Genomic DNA, 9053 nt, shown 5'->3' with positions numbered 1-9053 from the left:
TTGGCAGGTGTCGTTAAGGTAAGGATTTTAATGCAAGGTTATCCTGGATCATCCATGTGGGGCCTTAATGCAACCACGAGTTCTGGAAGCATGAGTCAGAGGGAGGTTGGACTAAGGCCGAAGAGGAGAAGGCAGAGTGAGTATGGGGTCGGGCTTGGAGTGCTGCTCCCCTAAGCTGAGGACACCAGCAGCCACCAGAGCCTGGAAGAGGCGAGGAAGGACACTTCTTTAGGGCCTTCAGAGAGAACTTGGCCGACCAACGCCTCGACTTCAGGCGCTGCCTTGAGAAGTGTGGGAGCAACAGTGCCTGCCGCCTTAGTCCCGGTGCCTGGGGCTTTGTCAGCGGCACAGGAAACGCCTTCGGGGGTGTTGATCGCTCATCTCTCGGAGGCCGGGGCACGGAGCAAACTAACTTCACCTGTAAGAAGCAGCCTCTGCAACTATTAGCCGGGAGAGCAAGTGTTTGGATATTTCTGTACTTGGCATAGTGTTCGTGTTTTGAACTTAGACAAGATGATGGCGGGTTCTTGTTTTTGTCCCACTCCTTCATGGTCACAGAGTGACCTTGTCTGATGTATTCTGAGGAGTTCTTAAATATTCAACAGGAGAATGCCAGAGCCTAGCTGTTCATGCGGGCCGCTTTCCAACGGACAGTGGCCAAGGCTGTGTTTTCTTTCTCTTTACTAACTTGATGAGTGATGTTGGCCATGCTATCCAGCCCCTCTGGACATTGCTATTTACGTTAATCATTTACTCACCAAATATTTACTGGGGAAAAAAACCCTAACCCTCATTGAAGTCGCCAAGAGGGAAACAAGTAAAATATATGACATGTCAACCGGTGATAAGAGTTAGAGGCAAAATGAAATGGGAAATATTTTAGAAGAAATGATGGAATTTCAGCATTATATAACCCCTTGTAAAATAATTCATCTGTCGATGCAGACCCCTAGGTGAAGGCTGATGGGGAGCTGGATGTACGTGCAGTGTCAAAGTGCCATTACTTCCAGACCACGAAGGGGCAAACCCAGTTTTATGGTGCAAGGATCTGGCTGCCACCACCTTAACCCAGGGATCATAGCAGCACAGCTAACAGTGGGAAAGCCAGATGTGGTGTGCCTACTGACACAATGAAATATGATGAATAAACACCACCTCTGAGATGTTCTTGCTCAAAGTGTTTAGCCTGAAACCAAGTAAGCCATAGTCTTAGCTCCTAGTGTAAAGGAAATTCAAGGAAATAATGTAAATGGCATCACACACTCAAAAAACAGACAAATTCAAAATGTGGAACATTTTATAAGGTAACTAATCTGATTACTTCAATAGCTCAATGGCATTTATTAAAAGATAGGGCCTGCACTTGATTACAAAGGACTTTAAACACATTAAAAACACAAAGGGGGTAAAAAAAAAAAAAAAAGCCCAGCCAGTGTGGCTCAGCAGTTGAGCATCAACCTATGATCCAGGGGATCTCAGTTTGATTCCTGGTCAGGGCACATGCCAGGGTTTCAGGTTCAATCCCCAGCATGGGGGGTGTAGGAGGCAGCTGATCAATGACTCTCACTGATGTTTCTGTCTCTCTCTCCCTCTCCCTTCCTCTCTGAAATCAATAAAAATATATAAAAATAAAATAAAATATAAAAACACAATGCGTCCTTTCAGCAGTACGTATATGGTCTAGATTAGTGGTTTTCACATTTTAATATATATTAGAATCACTGAGGAGATTTATTAAAAATGTGATGTTTCAGACTCTAATAGCAGATATTCTCGCTTAGTAACAACGGTGGAGTTGATGGTGAAAGAGTGTGCCTCTGGTCTCCACTTTGAGAAACACTGGAGATCTACTTATCACAGAAATTGTCAGGTCCATGTAAGGGGCTTGGTGAAAGCCTGGTGCTCACAGCAGAGAAGAGGCCACCAATAGTAGATCCGCAGTCCCCTGAGCTCTGCAGCCATAGCAGAGAGGGAGGAAGGGAGGAACGCTATTTTAAATCTTTATTTGAGCAAAGAATCATCCATCAAGAGTTACTGAACTCTTCTCTTCACTGTACACATACTTAGTACTATGATTATAAAGAAGACATGAAACAAGAGAATCCAATAGAACCACAGGCAGCATCCAGTGTAATCTTGTTTTACAGCAGAGGAAACTTAGAGATGTAGTGAGAGTCATTTTAATATCATCAACAAACACAGTGGAATTAAAGTACACAAAGGTGGGACAGTGGTCTCACGGCCTTGACTCCTCAGCATTTCCAAAATAAATCATTTGAAAGGCAGCTGTCCACTTTCCCTTTCCATCAGCATTATATGAAGTCATCCATAGCAAAGGGCACAACATAAGTAGTTAGGACTTCCAAAAACCTGGTAAAAAAATATCCTTAAAATCTCAGGACAAGCAAAATTAAATGCATAAAACACCCAATTCTGTCAGAAGGGAACCACATAGATTATTGCTTTTATAAAGAAAATATTCAAGCACGTCTCAAGGGTGAAATGCACAATTAAAAAATTCAGCACAACCCACTGAGGTACAAGCCGACATAGCCTCTGCTTTCATCTGGCATGGAGCCTTCCTCCCTCCTGGAGTCCTTTCTCTACAAGGCTAACTCTTCCCTGACCCGTGCTGTCAGATATCTGCCAGGCACGCTACTTCTAACAAGGTCCACTTTGATCTTCAATAACTAGACCCTTCCGATGAAGTGCAAAGATGAACCACATTATATTAAACTCAATTCTATAGGAAATAACAGGATCATGCAATGGAGTTATGGAATAGTTGAAATGATTGATAGACTCAGAAACCATGCTTTGGTGTCGCAGGCAGGGTATTAACGTTAGAAAGAACACAGGATATGGAATCAGAAACTCTAAATTTAGGTGGTCCTGTCTTCTGCTGATTTTATTTTTAGCCTCTTAAATAATAAGCATTAATTATTTCATGCAGTATATGTGGGTTCTGAACCTGGGAACAGATTAGCTGGGTAGTTCTGGCTCAGGGACTCTCCTGAGGTTACAGTCAAATATCAGCCAAGGCTACAGTCATCCAAAAACTTGACTGGGGCTAGAGGATGTGTTTCCAAGGTGACTCACTCACATCTGATTAGTTAGTGTTGGTTGTTGGCTGAGACCTCAGTTCTTCTCAAGTGGCTAGATGGCTGTTTGACTGTTCTTATGACATGGCAGATGGCTTCCCCTAGAGCAAGTGAGTCATGAGACAATACTGTGAAAGCCTCAATGTCTTTTATGACCCAGTCTCAGATGTCATGCGCCATCATTTTGCAATATCCTGTTAGTTCAACAGCTCAGCCCTGTGTACTCAGTGTGTAAGGGAACAACCAAGAGAGGGGGATCGTATGACAGTCTTCTGCTGCTTAATGATATAATTGGTCATTAAATCAGTGGCCTCTTCTGTATCTCAACCGCCAATGAAATATATCACTACCACCCTCTACTCACATTCCAGAGTTTCTGTGATACTAAATAAGAAAAGATGTAAGTAATGGATCTTAAATTCACATAAGGAGAGTTGATTCCTTATTGCTATATTTATTGTAGATTTTACATGTGATCCTTTTTATCAGTTTTTACCCATCCTCTCAGTTTCTTTCTTTTTTTTTTTTTTTTAATATATCTTTATTGACTTCAGGGAGAGGAAAGGAGAGGGAGAGAGAGAGAGAGAAACATCAATGATGAGAGAGTCATTGATCAACTGCAGCCTGCAACCCGGGCATGTGCCCTGACCGGGAATCGAACCCCGATCGCCTGGATCCTAGGTCGACGCTCAACCTCTGAGCCACGCCCGGCCGGTCCTCTCTCAATTTCTTAAAAAGAGCAAGGGAATGGTTCCTGGTACACTGGGAATCTTTATGTTTTGTTTTAAACACTTCTCTATATTTTGAATCATGTACAGTAAGAATATGCCTATATTACTTCTGTACTAAAACACTAATGTTTTTGAAATAAGGGTTTTACCATTCTTCAATATGATTAGGAAAGAAAAATAAATACTAAGAATATATTAAATTCCCCTACCTAATTTTTTATATGCATTTTGGTTTATTTTAGTTCCTGAGTATGCAATGCAGAACAAATCACCCCTGGTTGTGTGTAGGTCATATTGCAAATGTCTCAGATATGGTCATATTTGTTTCAATAAATATTTTTTTTATGTAGAAAAGCAATTTATTCCATTATAACTTACACAGTTAGTCATGGAGAGTAACAGGCCTGCTGGTGAAACAGGTTACTCAAAACAGAGATGGTACCAAACTAGTGATCAAGGACTAACCCCTAAAAAAAAAAAAAAAAAAAAAAAAGCAACTCTTATCCAGGATTAATTTAATTTTAAAAACAAATATAAGCTATTGATTCACTCTTCTCAACTTAACTGGACAGCCTACCTGTGGTATAACTGTCAGGTAAAAACATACATCTTTACAAGTTCGTGGTCCCAAGTCTTTTTTAAAAAACCATTTCACAGAAAGGAAAGAAATAATATGAAAACAGCTCAAGAAATACACTAACAAGCAAAAATATATGGAAAAGAGGAACACATAGTTTTGACTTAACTCAAGAAATTGAGAGGAGATGGGTCTACATAGGAAATGTGCATCCTGAAAAGTCAGGTGTGAAGATTTTAGAGTAGGAATTTATATGACTTGAATCTCCCCTAATTCCTGAAAACATCTTGCAGTACATACACTTCATGGCTCACACACCTACCTTATTTGGCTCTATTCCTTACTTCTAGCTTTTACTTAAATGAGCCTGAAAAACTTGGGGATATAGCATACGAAGAAAAATAAAATAACCACACACAATATTCCCCTTTAGGTGGCTACTTTAGATCTTTGTTACTAGAAAATTCCTGAAAAAAAATTAAATGTAAGTCTGTGGCTTTGCTGAATCAAGCCCCTCACTTAATATTTAGAAAATACCCTTGGTTTGGGCTAATAGCACTGTTGATGGTACCTATTATAGAGGGATAGCTGAACAAAGTCTTTGTCTCAAAACCAGTGTTAATCAATATCAGGGTTGAGAGGAAAAAAAGGGGCAGTCTAAAATTACAAGTGCAGACATATCTAAGACCCCTGTCCTTCTGGATCTACCCTTCTTTCAGGGTCTTCATCATTATAAATGTTCTCTGCCATTTCCCACACTTGCATGATATTGTCTTCTGACACAGAACAGATCACCCAAGGTTCATTGGTATTCCAGGAGAAATCAGATATCTTGGCAGTATGACCACCATGAATAAGCAACAACTCCGGTGGCCCATCTTCTGCATCCTCTGAGGGTTGTTCCTCTCCAATTTTACTTAAATGTCAGACATTCAGTCTGCGATCAGTACCACTGGAAGTCAAAATAGTCTCATTGTGAGGCAACCACTAAACATGGAATATTTCATCCTTATGTGATTCAAAGGAATGCAACTTAAGTTTCAGATTTCTCAGATCCCACAAAGCAACAGTCTTATCAGCTGATCCTGTGGCAAGAATGAATTCACTATAAGGATTGAAAGAAAGGCAGTTCACTTCAGCAGTGTGAGCATCAACTGAGGGGCTTGGTTTCGAAGTATTGTTTGAACAAGTATCCCGGATCATAAGTTTCTGATCATCAGCAAGGGATCCAAACAGAGACTCATGGAGCAGATGCCAGGAAACATCTTCTATGACTGCTGTATGCCCTGTAAAGATGGTCTTCACATCCACAACTTTTCCTTCCTTTGGAACAGCACTGATGTCCCATAGGAAGATGGCATGGTCATCTGAAGCACTAAGTAAATGCCCACTGAGATTTGGGTTCCAAGAAAGCCCATAGCATTCCTTCTGATGTCCATGAAGACGCAAGTCTGGGTCGCACTCTCCAGAAGGATCTGGTTTAGAAGGATGTTTTGTATAGTCCAAAACAAGAACATCACCGGAAGGAGTCTTTGTTGCAATGATGCAAGGGTTCTGTGGCATATACCGTGCCCTGTTTACTGCTCTTTCATGGTTGATCTTGATTTCTATTTCAATTTTTCCACTAACAGAGCCAAAACCTCCAAATTCTCCTTTCTCACTGTCATAGTGTGAAGCATCAAACTCAGCATCATCATTAGGGAGTTGCACACTGGCTATCACAAGGTGGTTTTGTTCATCCAACATGTGTGTCCCCAGGACAAGTCGATGAATGCTGAAATCTTTCCCTTCTGGTCTGGTTACATCTGGAAGCCACTGTGCAGTTAAGCTGGGCCACTCCAGAGCATGGGTCATCACCAAATCATAAAGAAAAGGGTGCTCTTTTTCCATATTTTGTACTCCTCGTTGATCACACATTCTTCTACTGCGTCATCAAAGGCTGCTTCCTTGTCGGCGATGGCGTGCAGGAAAACCAGGGGGATCCTGAGGTCTACCATTTTGCAGGAGCCAATAAATATTTTTAAAGTGAACATCCAAATAAATGAAGGAATGGGTGGATGAAGCCCAAATACCGGTAACTCCAAGTGTCTGCCAGCTTACTAAGTTCACATCCTTGCAAAGTTTATCCACAACCTCAAACTGCAAAATTTCTTGGTATCACTAAGAGATAGCATATTTTGAAACCTAAATAGCCCCAGACTCCTTTGCTTTGTGTATCTTTGATAAACCCTCATTGAGTCTCATTGAGTTTGTCCCAGTTCTCCTATTTGTGGCTCTCTGGTAGACCACAAGGGAGCAGAGGAGCATTACTCATATTAATTCGCAGTGACAGGTTATGCCTGTCTAGGATCTGCTGAGCACCCACAGCCTGGTGGTTCCTCCACAGTGTCAGGACACCTCATAGGCTGCCACTTAGATGCAGGCTGACAACCCTCTGTCCTGCTCACAGGTTGTTTGTGCTTTGCTACCTTCCTCTGGATTTCTAGTACCTATTGACTTGGAGATTTATCCTGATCTTCTGAATGAAGTTCATAAAGGTGTGGCAAATCTGTTTTCTCAGCTGCCACTGCATGAAGTTTTTCTCTACCTATTTCTGGATCATAGAACTTTCCAGACACTCAGGGAATTCATTCCTTCCTTCTACCTAGCTCTTTATATAAAATGAACCTGAGCTTCCTCTGAGTTTTCCAACTAAAGGCTTATTTAGCTCAGCATCACATCTTTGAGGACCTTCCAAACTCCAGAAATCCATGATTCTGTTGTGACTATGGCTGAACCAATTCCTGAGGGACCAAGCAAAGCCAGGATGAATTTTACAGATTTCAATTAATCTCAGGTTTATATGATTTTATCTCTCCAAGAACAAACTTTCTTATTTTCTGTTCTTAAATGGTTTGTAACATTCTCAGATGATGATGGTGGTGGTAACCATAGTTCCTAATATCTACTGAGCCTACCATAGGCCCACCCCTGTGCTCCCACATTAAAAACACCTTATCATTAACCAGAACAAGCTACCCAGGCAGATACTGTCAATGGTCCCATTTTACTGCGGAAAAACTGATACTTGGTGAGACTAAACAGCTGGTAAAGTGTCTGACATGAGAACCTGCACTCTCAACCACTGCCCTGGACATCTTAGGAAGGCTTTCCACTAATCAAAGAACATCAATGAGAACTGATTTTGCACTTTGAAGTTTTAAAGGACAAGGCCATCAAATAATAAAAAATGGCGTATGATGTCTTATTTGTGCCATGCCAACATTGGTAAGCCAATTGTACTTCAGTTGCAGAAAAATATATCTACGTGCCTTCTTTCAATAGAAGAAGGCTATTACAATTTTTTTTTTCAGAAAAATAAGCACGTACAGCAGGGAGTGGAACAAACAGAAAACGTATGTTAAAAATCTTCCCCAAGGCTGGAACAGGTGGGCACTGACGCTCTGTGCCTCCGAGAAAATAATAAGAAGGGAAATGAATGTTGCCCCTAGCTGTTGAAAGAGTTGCAATTGCAGGGGTTTGCCAAATATGAGTAGTGTGCGGTTTTCCACCAGGCCTCGGTGAGGGTTTAATTATGTGTCTGTGAAACATCATTAGTGCTGACCATGGGAACTTGCTAACTGAGAGAGGCCTGGGCAGTTCACTTCCTCCACAGATTCAGATGTGTTTTTTTCAGTTTTTCTTTATCAAGTTGGGACTATAATGAAACCTTCCCAGGCACTCAGCTCTTAGTAACTCTTTGAACTTACAACACCGGAGAGAAACAGCGTTGACTGAACTCTCACAATGGCTAACACCAGCACCAATTAATCAGTTCTCTTGAAAAGAAAATTGGAATGGGCAGAGCTGGAGCCTGGCTTTCAGACGCAGGAGTTGGAATCATTTTTCTGAAATAATCTCCTTCTGCAGTTATAAACCAATAAAGATTTTTTCTTTACCAAAGAGAATGCGAAGATAATAATACTTATTTATCTATTTAATGGGGATGTTGAAAGGTTTATTTAGTTGCTGTTTGTAAAGTGTTTGGGAAATGAAAACGGCTATATAAGTGCTAAATATGATTATTAGCCAACCTAGCACTTTTATGTGAACATTCTGTCCTGGTTTCTTCCTCTAAGCCCATTTCAGGGCAGCTTAACACCTCCACACCGAGCTCTCAGGAAAGCTTCCATGCTGAGTCTGTTGAGAAGCCAAAAAGCCCCTGATCACTCCACATAAGACAAAAATTAAGCCACGGGTATTCACAAACATTTGAAGGCATCCTCAAAATGCTTCCTAAGTCATAAAAGGGGTCTCATTCACCAGAGAGGCGTCAGTGTAAAAATCAATTGAAAAGTCAAACAGGAAAATGATAAATGTCATGACTTTGGAAAAGAATCATACGATTCTACATTATCCACGCCATCCAACCACAGGAGTAAGGCCCCTCCTAGGAAGGAACATAAAAAACTGAAGTCATTTGAGCATGAAATTCTCGGCCCAGAAGTCCTCACTCTACAATTTCTAAGAGACTTCAGAATGGTACCGATTTTTCTGACTCAGACTTATTTTAAACTTTGAGTGGGTCCAAAAGTCATTCCTGAGACTGGAATACATTTTTAAGGTTTAAAAAAGAATTTCCTTTGTTTTGGAAATCTTTGGATC

General features: G+C 41.0%; 1 pseudogene; it reads right to left on the bottom strand.

Annotated features, from left to right (window-relative positions):
• Positions 1 to 5083: 5083 nt before the first annotated feature.
• On the bottom strand, positions 5084 to 6315 carry LOC107536996 (histone-binding protein RBBP4 pseudogene; annotated as a pseudogene).
• Positions 6316 to 9053: the final 2738 nt, after the last annotated feature.

This window comes from Miniopterus natalensis, chromosome 1, assembly GCF_054644295.1.
Source record: "Miniopterus natalensis isolate mMinNat1 chromosome 1, mMinNat1.hap1, whole genome shotgun sequence".
In the NCBI taxonomy this organism is placed as follows: Eukaryota; Metazoa; Chordata; class Mammalia; order Chiroptera; family Miniopteridae; genus Miniopterus; species Miniopterus natalensis.
Note: the sequence above shows the minus strand (reverse complement) of the source record. Positions and strands in the feature narration are given on the sequence as shown.